The 20,591-nt window shown below is 36.0% G+C and overlaps 1 pseudogene across 1 annotated transcript; it reads right to left on the bottom strand.

Annotated features, from left to right (window-relative positions):
* Positions 1-1,559: 1,559 nt before the first annotated feature.
* Positions 1,560-15,201, bottom strand: LOC309631449 (serpin B6 pseudogene; annotated as a pseudogene). The gene has a single exon. The product of its transcript is annotated as a serpin B6 pseudogene (transcript).
* Positions 15,202-20,591: the final 5,390 nt, after the last annotated feature.

Genomic DNA, 20,591 nt, shown 5'->3' with positions numbered 1-20,591 from the left:
CATATGAAATTTGGGGTTGTTATTTTTTAAATAATTAAATCCTGGTTTTGTTACTCTGAAAGGACAAAAAAGAATGGCTTTTGCTATTATGTTGATAAAACAAGCTTGAGACGTTACAATTTTTGATTTAGAGTGTTGCTAACATTTTGACACATTACTGCTTGCATCCTGCTTCTGCTTTCTGGGTTTAATTTACTCCTGATTGAAATATATCCTTTAATAATTGTTTCAAAAAGGGTTTATGTGTGGTAAACCTGCAGAATTTTGTCAGAATATACCTTTATTTAGATTTTCTCTACTTTAATAAAATGTAGAATTTTGGAGAGAGCTGACCTAAGTGTCAGAGTAGCAAGACTCTGTGTTACTACAGACACACCCAAGTTATAACTAGCTACAGAACAACTATCTATGTGAAGAACAGGAAGACTAGCAGAAAGTATTTCCCACAACTAAAGACTTAAGGAAGGAACCACAATGAGCCACGTAAAAGGGGTGGAGACGCTGTAGAGTCAGAACCCACGCTCCTAGGTAGGCGACCCACAAATAGGAGGAATGTTACAATCTCAGAGTCCTCCCCAAGGAATGAGTTGTCCAAGCTCCATATCAGATTCCCCAGCCTGGGGGTCCTGCACCAAGAAGATGAGCCCCCAGAATAAAGGCCAGCAGGGCATGTGTATGGAAGAACAGGAGGGCGATAGGAGACAGAGACTTCATTCTTAAAGGGCACACACAAAATCTCCCACACTCTGAGTCCCAGGGCACCAGCAGTCATTTGAAAAGAGACGGGGTCAGACCCACCTGCTGGTCTTGGAGAGCCTCCTGAAGGGGCAGGAGGAAACTGGCTTCCCCCTGGGAATAGAGATTCTGGTCGCAGTCATTTGGGGGAGATTGGTCTACCGAGAATACTGGTCTGAGTCATTCTGGAATCCTCCCTCTAGCCTATTAGAAGTTGGGCTTACCTGCCCACCACAGAGGGCTGTCACCAGGCCTGGGCCACCCCAGGTCACACAGACATCTATGTGGGGACCCATCCTTACTCTGCAGTGGGCTGGCACCCAACCCACATTGATGATTTTATATAATTCAATATTCTCCCCTTTCCTACCACATAGAGTATCCTTCTCTTAAAAAATGTATTCAGTGGTTGGCTTAGATTTTACAGCGTACATTTACAACTAATCTAAAATTAGTTTCAAATAAGACTACACCACTCTGCAGGTAGAGCATGTACCATATAATGTGGTATTCCCAATTCCTTCCCTCATCCTTTACAATACCGCCGTCAGTCACTTCACTTATCCACAAGCTATAATCACCAAATGTGTCATTGCTATTATTATTTGAACAAACCCTACCTTTAGATTAATAAAGATTAAGAAAAATAACACAACATTGTAAATCGACTATAATATAAAATACAAATTAAACTAAAAAAAAGAAGAGAGAAATTAAAGATTTTATTTACCTTTATTTCTTCTCTAATGTTCTTCCTTTCTTTATATATATATATGTGTGTGTGTATATATATATATATGTGTGTGTATATATATATATATATATATATATATATACACACACAAAAAAAAAAAAATTTCTGACATATATCATTTTGCTTCTCTGAGAAGAACTTCTCTTAACATTTCCTGCTAGAGAGGTTTATTGGTAAAAACTTTCCTCATTTTGTATTTGGCTGAGAATGTCTTTATTTTTGTTTCACATTGGAGGATAACTTGCTAGATTATCTTAGGTTAATTCTAGGTTGGTGTTCTGTTTTTCTCTCAACATGTTAAATATTTTCTCCACTTTCCTTTTGCTTGCATGGATTTTAAAGAACAGTCTGATATAATTTTCATCTTTGTTCCTCAGTAAGGTGTTCTATGTAAAATGTTTTTTCTTCTCTGGCTTCTTTCTAGATTTTCTCTTTTGTCTTTGGTTTTCTGCAGTTTGAACATGACATGCTGAACATAGATTTTTAAAACATATTTATCCTCTTGGTGTTCTCTGAACTTTTTGGATATTATTTGGTGTCTGTCATTAATTTAGAAAATCCTCAGCCATTTTTCTTTCAAATATTTCCTCTGTTACCTTTGTTCTATCTTATTCTTGTATTCCCACTATGTGTCTGTTACACCCTCTGTAATTGTCTCACTGTTCCTGGATATTCTGTTTCTATTTATTTTATTCTTCTTTACATTTGTTTTTCAGTTTGAGAAATTTCTACTGACATATTTGCAAGCACACCAATTCTTTCCTTGTCCTCATTCAATATACTGAGAAGCCTATTCAAGATATTCTTTTGTTTTTTTTTTTTTTAATCTCTAGCATTTCCTTTCTATTCTTAGAGTTTTCATTATCCATCTGCTTACGTTACCCATCTATTCTTGTATGTTGCCCACTTTTCCTATTAGAGCCCATAGCTTGTGTTTCAGGAATGCAAGGACACGTTAGTATTAGGAATCTACTAATATAGTTTATCATTATAATATCTCTAAGGAGAAAAAGCATGCATTTTCATAGTTGCTGAAAGCCATTAGTTAACATAGAATATTTATTTTTGATTTAAAAAACTCATTAGGAACAGATGCATTCTTCCTTAATGTAATAAAGGTACATGTAACTTTACTGAAAAAAAAAAAACAGAATTATTTTAAATATCCAGTATGATAACCAAAATTCCTGCCATATCTGATTCTGATACTTGTTCTGTTTCCTCAAACTTTTATTATTTTTTTGCAAATGGCAGACTATATTTTGCCTTTTTATGCCTTGTAATTTTTTGTTGCAAGCCAGAAATAAAATATCCAGTAAAGAAACTGAGGTAAGTTGATCTTACTATGAGATTGTATGTTTATCTGGCTAGAAGTCTGGCAGCATTAACTGTTTACTGTAGCTGTTGTGTCAGAGGCTAAAACTTTCACTTGTGTCTTTTTTTTTGTCTCCTCTGTTGTCTTTGGGCATGTCTACAGATTCTCTAAAATAAAGTCTGAGCCTTGCAATTCATCCCTAGTTATTATTATACAGGAGCCCTGTTGATGTGGTGGTGAGTTGTGGAAGGAGAAGTATTTTCTACTCCTGTAATTTGGTATAAATCTTTTAGTGAGCCTGGGTCCCCGGGCTGTGACTTTCACAAATGCTTCTGAGATTCCCTTCCCTTCATCCTAAGCTGAGACAGGAAAGGTAGAAGGGACTGGAGTTGGGTATATCCATTCTTCCAAGTCAGTTAGGCTTTGGGAAAATAGTTTCCTTTGAAGTCAGGCGTTTGTTAAGAATACAGTGTGTTGCATGTACTTCAATTTTTTTTTTTTTTAATCCCTCCTTCACCTGGAAGCAGGAAGGAATTTTTCTCTGATCTTCACCCTGAGAACCTGGTAGGGCTGCTAAAGGTAAAATTCATGACAGTGTGGGGATCCTCTTAAGGCTGGCCCCCAGGAGCTTTGATCCTTCAAACTCCATGCTTAATCTCCAGAAATTAGTCAGTTACCATTTAGGTGTTCTTACTATGTTCCAGCAGCAGGTTCTGGTCCCAGAAAGCTGTGATTCTCTGTTCTGTCTTTCCAGGTTTGGGGGTAGTGGTTTACACTGTTACCTCAATTCTCTGAAAAATTTAAGAAGAGATGTTGATTTTAAATTTTTCAGATTTTTTTCTTATTTGAGTATGGGATTTATGCCTACAAAGTCTTTACATCTCAGACCAGAATGTGGAATCTGACAGTTTTGTTTCAATATTTTGTCTTTGTCTATGGTGTTCTGCAATTTTAGTGAGACGTGTTTAGGTGTTCATTACATTTATTTTGCCTGGGATATGGTGTACATCTTTAATCTGGATATTTATCTCTTTCTTAAATTCTGAATTATCCCTAGGCTTGAACTCTTTAATATTGCATTTGTTTCATTTCATTATCCTTAACCACTCCTCTGGAGCTCTGATTCCATCCTTCATGTCTCTTAACACCTTTTCTAATAATTTCCATTTCTTTAGCTACTTACAATAATTTCTTTGAATCAGTCAGTTCTTGAATTCTTTCTTCAGCTGACTGTAATCAGTGGTTATCCCATTTAATGTGTTTTATATATTCAAATGCTGAATTTTCATTTTGTAATTGTTCTAGTTGATTCATTTCCAATTAAACTTTTCTTTCTCATATCATCCTATTCCTTCATTATGCATGTTATTTTTTTTTCTTTTGCCTATTTAATCAGTTAAGCCATGATTTTGTAGCTTCTCCAAATGATTTCATTATTTCTCATTCTTTTGGTGCATTAATTCTGTTTATTTAGCCCACTAACCCTTCCAAATAAAATTTCATTTTTATTTATGATTTTATTTTGTTGTGAACTTACTTCACTGGAATTTGATCATTCTGTGGAGTGTTACAAAGCCTAGAAAATGAACAATTTATTATGAAGCAGTTTTAAGTTTATTCCAAGTCGAACCTCCAGACATTGTAATAATCCAGGATCATCTAATTTGGAGGCTTGGGATTCATGCATAATAAAATCATTCTCTATTTGGATTACAAACCTTAATGAAGAAATGCTTGGGTTTTCAATTTCTCATTGATAACATTTTATTTTTCTACACAAAACTGTAGAAAAGTGTCAAGATTTCTCAGTATTTCTCTAACTTTGAGTTGAGAATTTTCTATTCTATGAGAAATGAATATCCTTTTGAGGCTTCAGATTCTGAGAGGTACCTAGGTATAGCTTCCTTGTGTTGGATGGTCCACCAGAGTCTCCTGTCCCAGCCCTCGGACCCCAGTCTTGGGCTAAATATATAGTATGACAATGTCTTGGGCATGGACAGCACTGGGTGACATTTATATAGCCATTAATTATTTTTTTATTCTCTAGCTCAGGAAGATTTTCCCTGCCTATCTTTCAAGCTCAGTGATGTAATAATTTTTGTCATTTTAATTTATTCAGCATCTCAGTGTGGTGGATTTGGAAAGACATGTGTGTGTACTCAGTCAGTCATCTGGGTCAAAGCCATGACTTAATTTTATATATTATTTTGATGTAGCTACTTTTCCAGAGTCAGTTTTTAAATTCTACAAGGTCTTTATACTTAGGACAGCATCATGGTAAAGTGAAAAGAGCAAGATCTCTGGAATAAAGCCCTCTGGTTTGAAACCTCACCTATAATTTTCTGACCATAGAGAAACTATTTAAACTTTTAGATTTGTTTTAAAAATGGCAAAGTAGAATACCATGTTACTTTTTTAAATCTCTGAATCAAGTAAGAGAAACAAGGAAGGGGAAAAACCTATTTCTAGCACTGATAACACAAAAGACAGGAGGACCCATGAGACATAATACACAAGACTGGTTGCATAATTTGTGGGGTCCAGTGCAAAATGAGAATGTGAGATGCCTTTTTGAAAATTATTGTGAATTTCAAGATAGTAGCAGCATAGCATTGAACCAAAAACCAGGCATTTTAAAGTTTCAGCCCTGTGCTCTGGATGGGCACAATGCTGATAAAACCAGCCCTGATGGAGTGTGTGGAAGAGCTTCTATTCTTCCTTTTTTTTTTTTTAAACTTTTTATTTTGTATTGGAGTATAATTGATTTACAATGTTGTGTTTGTTTCAGGCGTACAGCAAAGTGATTCAGTTATACATATACATGTATCTATTCTTTTTCAAGTTCTTTTCCCACTTAGGTGGTTACATAATATTGAGCAGAGTTCCCTGTGCTATGGACCTAGAGATTGTCATACTGAGTGAAGTAAGTCAAACAGAGAAAGGGAAATATCCTATGATATCACTTATATGCAGAATCTAAAAAGAAATGATACAAATGAACGTATTTACAAAACAGAAAGAGACTCACAGGCTTAGAGAATGAACTTATGGTTACCAGGGGGAAGGGTGGTGGGAAGGGATAGTTAGGGAGTTTGGGAGTTCATGTACACACTGCTATATTTTAAATGGATAACCAATAGGGAAGAGCTTCTAAAGGTAGTAGTGTTCAAATGGGACACAGGAAGGTCATGCAAGAGGACGTTGCAGCTACAGATCACAAGTCTATATAACAGATTTCCAAAATAAGTGGCACATCTGAATGGGAGAAATCATGAGTGAGTTCACAGGGGAATTCCTCCAGTGAGTATCTTGTGGTAAAGACTTTGGACTTAGATTCTGGGCCTGCATTCCAGCACCACCACTTCTGGTTGTATGAACTTGGACACATTACATAAGCACCCTGTGCCTTTGTTTCCTCATCTTGAATGTTTGGTAGAATTTACCAGTGAAATTGTCTGGTTCTGGACTTTTGTTTGTTGGGAGGTTTTTGATTGCTATTTCAATCTCCTTACTAATAATCAATGTATTCAGATTTTCTATTTGTTCATGATATCGTTTTAGAAGATTTTTTTTTCTAGGAATTTATCTATGTATTCTAGGTTGTCCAATTTGTTGACATATAATTGTCCATAGTAGTCTCTTATGATTCTTTGTATTTCTGTGTTATCAGTTGTAACTTCTCTTTCATTTATGATTTTATTTATTTGAGTCTTCTGAGTTTTCTTGGTGAATCTAGTTAAAGTTTTGTTTATTAATCATCTTTTCAAAGAACCAACAGTTTAGTTAATCTTGTCTATTGTCATTTTAGTCTTCATTTCATTTATTTTTGCTGTGATCTTTACTTTTTCCTTCCTTCTTCTAATTTTGGGTGCTTGTTGTTCTTTTCTAGTTCCTTTAATACTTGAGATGTTTCTTGTTTCTTGATGTAGGCTTTGAATATACCTCTTAGAACCACTTTTGCTGCAACACATAGATTTTAGTATGTAGTATTTCTGTTTGCATTTGTCTCTAGGTATATTTTATTTTTTCTTTGATTTTTTTTATGACCCCATATTTGTTCAGTAACATGTTGTTTAATCTCTAAATATTTCTAATTTTCTTCTTGTAATGGATTTTCAGTGTCATACTATTTAGTTGAAAGGGATGCTTAATATGATTTCAATCAGCTTGAGTTCATTGAGACTTATTTTGTGGCATAACATGTGATCTATCCTGAAGAATGTTCATATGAACTTAAAAAGAATATGTATTCTGTTACTTTTAGATGGAATGTCCTGTATATATCTCTTAAGTTCATTTGATCTAAAGTGTCATTTAAGATCAATGTTTTCTTATTGATTATCTGTATGGCTGATCTATCTACTGATGTAAGTGTGGTTACTGTATTGCTGTCAAATTTTTCTTTATCCATTCTTTTTGCATTAATAAATATTTCCAAAAATGTTTGCAAGATAAAAATCTTAAAAATTTACATCAATGAAAATAAAATGACAAGTAATATATTAAATGGTAAACAGGTGGTAAAGAAAATACCAATTTTTCCACAAAGGAAGTGATCATGGAACCTCCAAAGTAGATGAAAATTGGCATAAATATTTGTATATGTTCAAAGTGTTGGGTGTATCTACTTTTGTATTTGTATAATCAAAACAATGCATGCACATGTTTATAAAACAAATGTTTAAAATGTCTTCTGATGTTTTTCATCTCTCCCTACCTTAGCCTCACTCTCCTGAAGCAATTTCTTTTACTGATTTCTGTTTTAGTTTTTCACCTGCTGTTTCTACAGTGACCACTCCCCCCAGCATATGAATTCTTTTTTTTCTGTTTAATGCTCTAGGTAAATGCACAAATCAGAGGCTGTTAAAAAATACCCTAAATTTCTTATAAATTACAGCCACTGCATTAATCAGCAAGATTTAAAAAGTATGATCATTCTTATTTGCAGTAGTGTGTAACCAGAGGACTCAGTGTTAGAAGATGCAAGCAAGTTAACATGCAAGAAAAACAATACAAAAGCTGTCTGACTAGTAGAAAATTAGCCATACCCTGCAGTGGGTATAATACTAGTTGTTTCTCAGAACAGGTGCTCCAAAAATTATTTACTGATTCACTGGTAAAAATGTGCAGCACAAATTCAAGGTGTTAATAAAATTAATAGATAATATGAAAATATTATCAATGACTGCTTCACTCCTTAACCAATTTCCCTTCTCTGTTCTATTCAAGCTCCTTCAAATAATGTTCAAATGTTCTCTACTCAAGAACATACACTGACCTTGGTTTCTGAGCCTAGATCCAAAGAACAAGTTTTACCAGGATTATCATTTCTCTATGCATTTATTAGGAGTATAATTTTGACCTTACTAATTGTCAGGTATTGACAGATAGTCATTCTCAATGTGTGGTCACTGAGATGACTTGGGAAATTTTCAGAAATGTAAATTCCGCAGTCCCTTTGTCCCATACCTACTGAATTAGAAACTCTGGAGGTGGGGCCCAGCAACCTAAGCTTTATTAAGCCATTCATGTAACTCTTGGATAAAATAAAATTTTAGAAGCATATTGCTAGGGTAAAGAAGGTGACATATGTATATATATATGATAATATTTGTTCTTTGTGACTTACAGGAAACTGTAGGAAAGTGTAAGGAAAACAAATGTAAAATAAAAATAAAATGTTTCCAGAGTGAGAGTCATGAGATATGTAATAGAATAAATACATGCTGTTACAACATAGACTATTATATATTATAAAATCCATACATATGGATTCTAAGATACATATCTTGTGTGTGTGTGTGTGTGTGTGCTTCACAAACATAATTTTTTATTTGCTATGTGGAATAAAGACTGGGGAAGGGAGACACAAAAGTTAGAGACACCAGTTAAGAGGGTATTGTATTACAAAGGTACAAAATAATAGGAGAGGGCGGTTACAGAGGAAATTAGGAGAGAAAGCCAATTCAGGAAATTGTGTTTCTTTCTAACTGATAGAATTCCAAGAATTGTGTTTTCTTTTTTTAACATCTTTATTGGAGTATAATTGCTTTACAATGTTGTGTTAGTTTCTGCTGTATAACAAAGTGAATCAGCTATATGTATACATGCAATCCCATATCCCCTCCCTCTTGCGTCTCCCACTTACCCTCCCTATCCCAACCCTCTAGGTGGTCACAATGCACCAGTTGATCTCCCTGTGCTATGCATCTCCTTCCCACTAGCTAGCTATTTTACATTTGGTAATGTATATATGTCAATGTTACTCTCTCACTTGTCCCAGGTTACCCTTCCCCCTCCCCGTGTCTTCAAGCCCATTCTCTACATCTGCGTCTTTATTCCTGTCCTGCCCTTAGGTTCATCAGAACCATTTGTTTTTTTAGATTTCATATATATGTGTTACCATACAGTATTTTTTTTCTCTATCTGACTTACTTCTCTCTGTATGACAGACACTAGGTCCATCCACTTCACTACAAGTAACTCAATTTCATTTCTTTTTATGGCTGAGTAATATTCCATTGTATATATGTGTCACATCTTCTTTCTCCATTCATCTGTCAATGGACACTTAGGTTGCTTCCCTGTCCTGTCTATTGTAAATAGTGTTGCAGTGAACATTGTGGTACATGTCTCTTTTTGAATTATGGTTTTCTCAAGGTATATGGCCAGTAGTGGGATTGCTGGGTCATATGGAAGTTCTATTTTTAGTGTTTTAAGGAACCTCCATACTGTTCTCCATAGTTGCTGTACCAATTTATATTCCCACCAGCAGTGCAAGAGGGTTCTTTTCTCTCCACACCCTCTCCAGCATTTATTGTTTGTAGATTTTTTTGATGATGGCCATTCTGACCGGTGTGAGGTGATACCTCACTGTAGTTTTGATTTGCATTTCTCTGATGATTAGTGATGTTGAGCATCCTTTCATGTGTTTGTTGGCAATCTGTATATCTTCTTTAGAGAAATGTCTATTTAGGTCTTTTGCCCATTTTTGGATTGGGTTGTTTGGTTTTTGATATTGAGCTGCATGAGCTACTTGTAAATTTTGGAGATTAATCCTTTGTCAGTTGCTTCATTGCCAATATTTTCTCCCATTCTGAGGGTTGTCTTTTCGTCTTGGTTTCCTTTGTTATGCAAAAGCTTTTAAGTTTCATTATGTCCCATTTGTTTATTTTTCTTTTTATTTCCATTACTCTAGGAGGTGGATCAAAAAAGATCTTGCTGTGATTTATGTCAAAGAGTGTTCTTCCTATGCTTTCCTCTAAGAGTTTGATAGTGTCTGGCCTTACATTGAGGTCTTTAATCCATTTTGAGTTTATTTTTGTGTATAGTGTTAGAGAGTGTTCTAATTTCATTATTTTACATGTAGCTGTCCAGTTTTCCCAACACCACTTATTGAAGAGGCTGTCATTTCTCCATTATATATCCTTGCCTCTTTATCAAAGATAAGGTGACCATATGTGCATGGGCTTATCTCTGGGCTTTCTATCTTGTTCCATTGATCTATATTTTTGTTTTTGTGCCAGTACCATACTGTCTTGATTACTGTAGCTTTGTAATATAGTCTGAAGTCAGGGAGCCTGATTCCTCCAGCTCCGTTTTTCTTTCTCAAGATTGCTTTGGCTATTCGGGTTCTTTTGTTTTTCCATACAAACTGAATTTTTTTGTTCTAGTTCTGTGAAAGATGCCACTGGTAGTTTGATAGGGACTGCACTGAATCTGTAGATTGCTTTGGGTAGTATAGTCATCTTCACAATGTTGAGTCTTCCAATCCAAGAACATGGTATATCTCTCCATCTGTTTGTTTCATCTTTAATTTCTTTCATCAGTGTCTTATATTTTTCTGCATACAGGTCTTTTGTCTCCTTAGGTAGGTTTACTCCTAGGTTTTTTATTCTTTTTGTTGCAGTGGTAAAGAGGAATGTTTCCTTAATTTTTCTTTCATTTTATTCATCGTATTGTATAGGAATGCAAGAGATTTCTGTACATTAATTTTGCATCCTGCTACTTTACCAAATTCATTGATTAGCTCTGGTAGTTTTCTGGTAGCATCTTTAGGGTTCTCTATGTATAGTATCATGTCATCTGCAAACAATGACAGTTTTACTCTGTTCCGATTTGGATTCCTTTTATTTCTTTTTCTTCTCTGATTGCTGTGGCTAAAACTTCCAAAACTATGTTGAATAATAGCAGTGAGAGTGGGCAACCTTGTCTTGTTCCTGATCTTAGAGGTAATGGTTTAAAATTTTCACCATTGAGAACAATGTTAGCTGTGGGTTTGTCATATATGGCTTTTATTATGTTGAGGTAGGTTTCCTTTATGCCTACTTTCTGGAGAGTTTTTAATCATAAATGGGTGTTGAATTTTGTCGAAAGCTTTTTCTGCATCTATTGAGATGATCATATAGTTTTTATCCTTCAATTTGTTAATATGGTGTATCACATTGATTGATTTGCTTATATTGATGAATTCTTGCATTCCTGGAATAAACTAAACTTGATCATGGTGTATGACCCTTTTAATGTGCTGTTGGATTCTCTTTGCTAGTATTTTGTTGAGGATTTTTGCATCTATGTTCATCAGTGATATTGACCTGTAGTTTTCTTTTTTTGTGACACTTTTGTCTGGTTTTGGTATCAGGATGATGGTGGTCTTGTAGAATCAGTTTGGGAGTATTCCTCCCTCTGTTATACTTTGGAAGAGTTTGAGAAGGATAAGTGTTAGCTCTTCTTTAAATGTTTGATAGAATACTCCTGTGAAGCCATCTTGTCCTGGGCTTTTGTTTGTTGGAAGATTTTTAATCACAGTCTCAGTTTCAGTGCTTGTGATTGTTCTGTTTATATTTTCTATTTCTTCCTGGTTCAGTCTCAGCAGTTTGTGCTTTTCTAAGAATTTGTGCATTTCTTCCAGGTTGTCATTTTTATTGGCATATAGTTGCTTGTAGTAATCTCTCATGATCCTTTGTATTTCTGCAATGTCAATTGTTACTTCTGCTTTTTCATTTCTAATTCTGTGGATTTGAGTCTTCTCCCTTTTTTTCTTGATGAGTCTGGCTAATGGTTTATCAATTTTGTTTATCTTCTCAAAGAACCAGCTCTTACTTTTTTCATCTTTGCTGTTGTTTCCTCATTTCTTTTTCATTTATTTCTCATCTGATCTTTATGATTTCTTTCCTTCTGCTATATTTGGGGGTTTTTTTGGTTCTTTTTTCTCTAAGTGTTTTAGGTGTAAAGTTACGTTGTTTATTTGAGATGTTTCTTGTTCCTTGAGCTCGCTAGTATCGTATTGCTATAAATTTCCCTCTTAGAACTGCTTTTGCTGCATCCCATATGTTTTGGATCATCATGTTTTCATCGTCATTTGTTTCTAGGTATTTTTTGATTTCTTCAGTTACCTCTTGGTTATTTAGTAGTGTATTGTTTAGACTCCATGTGTTTGTATTTTTCACATTTTCCTGTAATTGATATCTAGTCTCATAGCATTGTGATCAGAAAAGGTACTTGATATGATTTCAATTTCCTTAATTTTATCAAAGCTTGATTTGTGACCCAAGATATGGTCTATCCTGGAGAATGTTCCATGAGCACTTGAGAAGAAAGTGTATTCTGTTGTTTTTGGATGGAATGTCTTATAAATATCAATTAAGTCCATCTTGTTCAATGTGTCACTTAATGCTTGTGTTTCCTTATTTATTTTCATTTTGGATGATCTGTCCATTGGCGAAAGTGGGATGTTAAAAGTCCCCTACTATGATTGTGTTACTGTCAATTTCCCCTTTAATGGCTGTTACCATTTGCCTTATGTATTGAGGTGCTCCTATAGTGAGTGCATAAATATTTACAATTGTTATATCTTCTTCTTGGATTGATCCCTTGATCATTATGTAGTGTCCTTCTTTGTCCCTTGTAATAGTCTTTATTGTAATGTCCATTTTGTCTGATATGCATATTGCTACTCCAGCTTTCTTTTGATTTCAATTTGCATGGAATATCTTTTTCCATCCCCTCACTTTCAGTCTGTATGTGTCCCTAGGTCTGAAGTGGGTCTCTTGTAGATGGCATATATATGGGTTTTGTTTTTGTATCCATTCAGCCAGTCTATGTCTTTTGGTTGGAGCGTTTAATCCATTTACATTTAAGGTAATTATTGATATGTATGTTCCTAGTACCATTTTCTTAATTGCTTTGGGTTTGTTTTTGTAGGTCTTTTTCTTCTCTTCTCTTTCCTGCCTAGAGAATTTCTTTTAGCATTTGTTGTAAAGCTGTGTCTTAAATAAAAATAAATGGTCAATTCTAACCAGAAAGAAAGAGGATTTCTTCATGAAAAAGATAATAATTATGAGTCAACATCATGACCTGGAATTGGCCACATCTGGAATCTAGAAACTATGCAATTTTTAAATATTCTCCCAATTAGCTAAACATTGAATTCAGGCTTCAGGACTCACTTCCTTCCCAAGCAGCGTAATTAAGTTGTGAAAACTTTCTACTTTTCTTGGTTTCCTCTGTAATCAAAACCTAATTCTGACCTCAGTTGGTGATGGGGAGTCCCTGCCCTCTTGTTTCTCCTGTGTCTACCTTATTTCTTCTGTGGATTCCCACCTGGATCCTACTATCTGTGGAAAATGGTGACTGATGTTCACTGCCCAAGATGTTCTCACTATTCAGTTTCCCAATGCTGGGATCCTCCAAGAACTTGAATTCCTTTAAATGTCCTACTTTGTCATAGAATTGAAAGTGCTGACTCTATACACCCTGCCCAGCCTCCCCACAACATACCTGGGTTTTGATTACTAGTAAATGTTAAACTAAGAATGGAATCCAGAACTGTGACTTCCAGAGTAATGTTCCTTCTCTACTTTTCTTGTAACTTCTGATGACTTTTTAGTTATCACCTTTTAATTCCTCTTCCTTTCTCTATTGCTCTGTCCTCTGTATATAATATATGATATGGTTAAAACATTTATTACAGTATGCATAATGTATTGTATATATGAATGTGTGTAAATAAATATCTGTATACACTTAAACACACCTATTTTATTTTTAAGTGAATCCACACATGTATTAGTCAGGGCTCTCCAAAGAAACAGAATCACTTATATTTAATTATTTACTTTTGTTTTTTTAATTGGACCCTTTATTTTTGGATTGTCATCAAAGTCATTTTGGCTTGGAGACACACTGTGAAGTTTCAGAGGAAAAGTGGGTCAGTAGGAGACAGGAGAATGTCTATCAGCTGCACCAACCATTTCCTTATAAGGAGGAAAATCAGCCACACAAAGAATAAAATTGGCTTTGGTGTGCTGGATAAAGAAAAGGAAGGGGTGGTCCTCCAAGAACCTGGGGATCATCCTTACAGGTGGCATCATCATGATGGCAGCAGTGGTGGCCATGACCTCCATGCCTTCCTCATTGACCTCCACGAAGGACCTGTGCAGGACCTTGGGCAGATGCAGGTCTCTCTTGGGTGACACTCCAGAAGAGTTGCCCTGGCTGCTCCAAGGCATCTGTCATTCCCAGACTGCAAAGAGCATCCTGTCTGTCCTATTTCTCCAGAAGTTTAAATCTAAGGAGGAAACCTTCCACCTCTTCTTCATCCATCATGTCTAGTTTTGTCCATTCTATGAATTTCTCATAAGTAAGTTATTTTCCCACCCTTTTCCAACTGGTCTTTTCATCTGGAAGCATAATGAACATATTCAGCTTCTTGCCAATATGGGGAAGCACCAAAATTTTGGTGACTAGTTCTCCTATATTGGTCTTTTTAAAGGTATATTCCTTAATCATTTGCACAGGCTTGTCTTCATTCTTGCTGACTTTCCATTGTCTTTCTTTGGTCTGCACTTTGTTAAGTTGATGAGTCCAATTTCCTTTGAATTAGATGGCATTCACAGGAATCAGATTAGTCATTGAATTAACTGAATTTGGAGACAGCAACTCTATAATTTTACCTTTTAACTTTTGACTACCCAGGTGTTTATGTGGTTTCTGGACTCCTCTGAAATGTTGCTCAAGTCGACTCTTCCATCTCTGCTTGGTAGAATTTGCAACAGAAAACTCTGAAAGATGAGAGGAAATCACAGGACTTTTCTCCAAGGAGACTGTTGGCTGTTCTAAGCAAGTACAGTGTGCCAGTTCTGTTAACCTTGATGAGGAGTAACTGGAAACCCTGGTGAGCATCTTCACCTCTGCCTCTGCTTTTACTTAAAGAAATGTCTGGGACACCTGGGCTGTGGTTTTTCCACTTGCTCCCATGAAAACCATGACCAGGGCAGAGAAGATGCTCATGGGGTAGAAAAACATGTTTCTCAATATCCGTACAAGTCAGAAGTATATTATAATATACTTATGTATAACATAATTACATACATATACATTTACATATATATATGTGTGTGTATAAATATATATATACACATACATACATATATATATATATATATATATATATATATATATATATATATATATCCTTTGGAATAAGGAATTGACTCATATGATTATGGAAACTGAGAAGTCTCAAGATCTGCAGTCACCAAGCTAGAGAACTAGGAGAGCTGATGGTGTAGCTCCAGTCTGAAAGCCAACAGGCTGGAGACCCCACAAGAGAGGATCCAATGTTTCAGATCCAAGGCAAAGCCAGGAAATGACTGATTTCCCAGTGAAGGTATTCAGGCAGGAGGAGTTTTTCTTACTCAGACTTTTTGTCCTATTCAGGTCTTGTTACTTAGTAAGAGGCTCACTCATAGCGGAAAGGGCAATCTCTTTTACTTAGTGCACTGATTGAAATGCTAATCTCATCCGGAAACACCTTCACAGACACATCCAGAATAATGTTTGACCAATTGTCTGGGCACCCTGTGGCCCAGTCAAGTTGACATATAAAATTAGCCATCACAACACATAACTAAATACAATTAATCTTTGTATTCAAATATTCACCAAGAATATCATTACCTTTATTTAAAAAAAATCTTTATAAGCAGATATTACCATTTGAACTAGAAACCTGCATACATTGCAGAGAAGAAAAGCCTCCACCTCCTGTTCATGTTCCAGGATAAGATGCTTATTTTACATGATTGAAAATTGAAAAAGAGATTCTGGAAGTGGGTCAGTGGAAAATCAGAAAGCCTCCTAAAGGTAAACTCATTTAAAAGTGGGCTAATCACCCATTACTGTAAATTTTTGAATGTTGGATGCTTACGTTTTGCCCATTTCAGTAAGTTTTTTTTTTGCATTCATTTTCTTTTCAAGTAAGAGAAGAGAAAAGAAACATTTAAATCTGTAAGAAAATTACATGGTGCATTCATAGTTCTGAGTTTCTGGGCCAAACTGAAGTGTTTTTCAGCTATGCCATTAAATAAGCATTAAACGCATTTAATGAATTGAAAAAAAAAAAAAGTGGGCTAATCATGGTCTTATGGGTCCTCCACCCGCCCCTCCTGAAACAAGGTTTACCACTGTAACGAGTTTGAGCTTTTCTCCAAATACATTTTTTTTTATCAAGAAGAAAAATATTCTATCTTCAGGTGTTTCTCTGAGTGTCATTGTTTCATATTCTATTTTAATTATCCACTAGATACACTAAAGTATATTAAAATAAAAGTGAAACGAAGTCCCTTTTAAATCAACATGTGGAACAACTCCAGAAATGATTTATAATACATTCATTCATTCTGGGAAGACTTTGCCACATATGGATCTGCCACCTGGGATTTTTTTTTCCCTCAAACTGTCAACTTTGTTACTAAACCACTGAGACTACAGTTTTTGTCTGAAGCCAAATCTCTCATTCTTTTTCTTTTCTGCAGACCTCTCACTGGCTTCAAAGAGGAGATACAAGGAAGAAGGGCTTTCTTTAGTTCTGGGAACTGGGGCAGAGGTGCTTTTTCAGCATTTAACAATACAAAGAAGGAGAAGAAAAGATGATCATAGCTAACTTTACTGTAGCAACTTATTGCAGGGGGCAAATTGCTACATCAAACAGGAGCTAGATGCTTTCAGGCATTGCTTCTGTACTAATCCTCTCTCTTGAGCACAGATAAGGGAAAAGAGATGCATGGCTGTCATTTTATTCTCTGCTATTATGTAATAGAGACCTTCATCCAAGACAAATGGGATTTTATTAGGTAAAAACTAAGTACAAATGTGAATCATCTATTCTGGTCTTGTGGAAAGGCTCCTTTTATACTTATTCTAAGCCTTACTTTTATACTTACTCATTAATTCTGTTGAACTAATGCAACAATCACTTTCTCTGAGCACTATTAAAATATTATTAGAGTCACAAATTTACTCATGGTCTTATCTTCTGAGAGTTTCAAAGTAATGAAACCTAGGACTAGTACAGAGATTATAAAGAGGGGGCAATTTTCTTTCCTCTTGCACATGGGAAATGTTCAATAAATGTTAGCTGTCATCATTGCTATTATGAATATTAATTGTTATTTGCCCTCTCATTCCCCCATTGAGACCTGTCGGCTATCCCAATGCCACCACCAAAACACACACACCTGCATACTGGCAGAACAACAGCCCACCATTCACATTTACACTCAGAGAAATCCAACTGAAAGATTCCACACTGACCCATTCACAAGGGGGTTCATGTACATCCCTGTACCTGAAGACAAGAAGAATGCCATCCTCGCCCACTCCCCAACCATAAGAATACAAGACTAAGAGGGAAAAAAGGGCAAACTTTCTATTTTGTTCCATACTGCCAAGAGGTCCCTGTATGATGCAAAGGAATAAGCCCAGATTTTTAAAGTCAAAGAGACCTGAGTTTGAATCTCAGCTTCCTGCTTTACTAAATCTGTGATCTGAGTTTAATATACTTGTCTATAAAATGGAGCTAGTGAGAACCTACATCATAAAACATTTCCTGTCCCAACTCATGTCTCAGGGACTTAAAATCAGTAATTATGAAAGGGTCCAGGCTCTGCTAAAAATTTCCATCGATTTTCTTATAATTAAAAGTCAGGAGATTGGGCTAGAAAATCCTCTTCCAAGGTACCTTATGGCACTATGAAATTATGTTATACATAGATTCCTGAAGGTCCTAGTTATATGATAGTCCTTAGTTAGCCTTTGGGAATTACCACGATCTTGACATCAATCTTTTTTCCCTCTAATTTCCCCAGTGATCAAATTTTTTTGCTTTAATTTAATATCTTTGTAGGTTGCCAAAGCTCTGTAGGCTTAAGCTTCGGTTTTTAATCTTGGTTCTTATGAATAAGTACCCTCACCTCATGAGTTACAGCCAAGATAAGCATTCTGCTAGATGCTGGCTATACTTATTCCAACTATCAATATATGCTTAAGAACTGGGGGATAAACATAGAATGGGTTTACAGACCTGTTCTGAGACTATCTCAGTTCAAACCTCCATCAATCCTGCCATTTGCAGTAACATGGATGGACCTAGAGAAGATCATACTGAGTGAAGTAAGTCAGACAGAGAAAGACAAATACCACATGATATCACTAATATGTGGAATCTAATAGATGACACAAATGAACTTATATACAAAACAGAAACAGACTCACCGACATAGAAAATAAAGTTATGGTTACCAGGGGGAAGGGGGATGGGAGGAGGGATAAATTAGGAGTTTGGTACTAACATGTGCACACTACTATATATAAAATAGATAACCAACAAGGACCGACTATATAGCAGAGGGAACTATACTCAATATTTTGTAACAACCTGTAAGGGAAAAGAATCTGAAAAAGAATATATATATGTATAACTGAATCACTTTGTTGTACACCTGAAACTAACACAACATTGTAAATCAAGTATACTTAAAAACAAACAAACAAACGTGAAAACTCCATCAATCTTGAGTGGCGAGCCATGCTGCCCTTATGGTTTCTGGAGGTTAATGTGAGCTCTGAAAATAGAGGTGGGCAAATTTTGAAAAGTAAAACAAGTATCAGTCTTTCTCTTTATAGTACTGAGCAAGTTGGTTTTATTATTTTAAACTAAACACCCTGGCAACACTTTCCTAAGTTTCTGAAATTAGGTATTTTTATTTTCATTAAATAGTGTCTGACTTAAACAAACAAAAAAGCAGCTGAAGATAAGAAGAAACAGACTGTGCATTTCAGCTCCCCGGAAGACAATAAACTGAAATCCATCTCAGTATTAGTTAGTCAAAGACTTCACAATTTTCCAAAAGAGGGAGAAGGAAGACAATTCCTTCAAAAACACAACTAAGTGCTGTGCTCAGACCACTTGACTTCCTGTTTCATTATTGCTGCTCTTGCAACAATACTAGGCAGCATGGAACACAATGTATGTCTCATCTCCAGCCTCCACTTCCCACCCCCGCAGGCCTTTCAAAGACCCTACCCAAGGTCTCTGCCACTGGATACCCAGAATAGCCCAATCTAGAACTTACCTTATTTTCAAAAATGTAGCCATTGGTTTGTGTATACTTCAAGTTGAATAATAGATATGATCTGTCTTCATGTTTGCTGATCTATCATCACGTTAGATCCTTTAACATTGATCACACGTACTTTAAAGCTCCTATGATGTTTCCAAAATTTAGGTGACATCTGGGTCTGCCTTGTTTTCTCTTCATTTCTTTTCTTGTCATTTTTATGGAATTCTGGATACTGTGTTCAGATGAATAGTAAAGACCGAGGTAAATAATTTTCTCATCCATCTTCTCTCTATGTGGGGAATTGAATCTCTTTATTCAGTATTTTAGCTGGCTTTGGGACTTGTTTTTGCTACCTTCAGGGCACCACAGATTTCAAACATCTACAGGATTGGGATGCAAGTATGTAATGCTTAGAGTGGGACCTGGGGCTCCATAATATATTTTTTTGAGAATTATATTACCATCCTCAGCTGTCGACTGCCCTTGCGCACCTGCCCCATGGGTGCTCCCTTCACTCTACTGTCCCTGTACTAGCACTAGCCTACTTCTGCTTATAACTTTGCATCAAGTTATACAGAGGGAGTGTTCTTGCTTGGTTCCACAGTTCCAATCTCAGTCTTAGAGAGGTCTTGTGATCTTGGACTACAGGAGTAAGAATTTTTCAGTGTTTCTTTCCCTTTATTGCAGCCAAAGTCTGCCTAGTGTTTGGGAAGGAAGGTGGTTTTGAAAGGAAAGAGTTTCCTGCCCTTCACCCAGTAGTATTTATAATTGGTAGTTGACTTATCTTTGTGTCATGCAGTATCATGTACTCCATAGATTTACTCATGCCCACGTCCAGTGACAGAGAGATTTTTTTTCCCTCTTTTAGTCATCTATCTTTGCTTGGACCTGGAAGGTTTCCTGCCCCTTCCCCACCAGCTTAAGTCTTTTGCTTAATATAAGAGAAGGACATGGGGAATAGTGGGATTTGGGTTCTGTAAGTCACTAGAGGGCTCTCAGCAGGTCTTCCGTTCTGCCCTCAAACATTCTCTTGAATAGCCAGTAGAGGCCGATGTAAAATAGTTCATGTGTGAATATAGACACCCCTTGGGTTCAGTGTTCTCAGTTATTCTAACCTGTCGTGCCAGCCCATATTAAACTTACAAGAAATCATTAAAATTGTGGCTGTTTTATTTTTACCTATTTTTACAGCAGCCACCTCTTTCTCTTGTGCTCTGTCAACAGGGAAACAATTTGGTGTCCCATGTCTCCTTGTATAGATCTAGCACTCTTTAGAATTTTTTTTTTAATCAGTCATCAATTTTATACACATCAGTGTATACATGTCAATCCCAATCTCCCAATTCAGCACACCATCATCCCCACCCCACCACGGTTTTCCCCC

This window comes from Balaenoptera borealis (assembly GCF_965194805.1).
Source record: "Balaenoptera borealis genome assembly, chromosome: 6".
NCBI classification, from domain to species: domain Eukaryota; kingdom Metazoa; phylum Chordata; class Mammalia; order Artiodactyla; family Balaenopteridae; genus Balaenoptera; species Balaenoptera borealis.
This window is presented reverse-complemented; position numbering and strand designations above follow the sequence as displayed.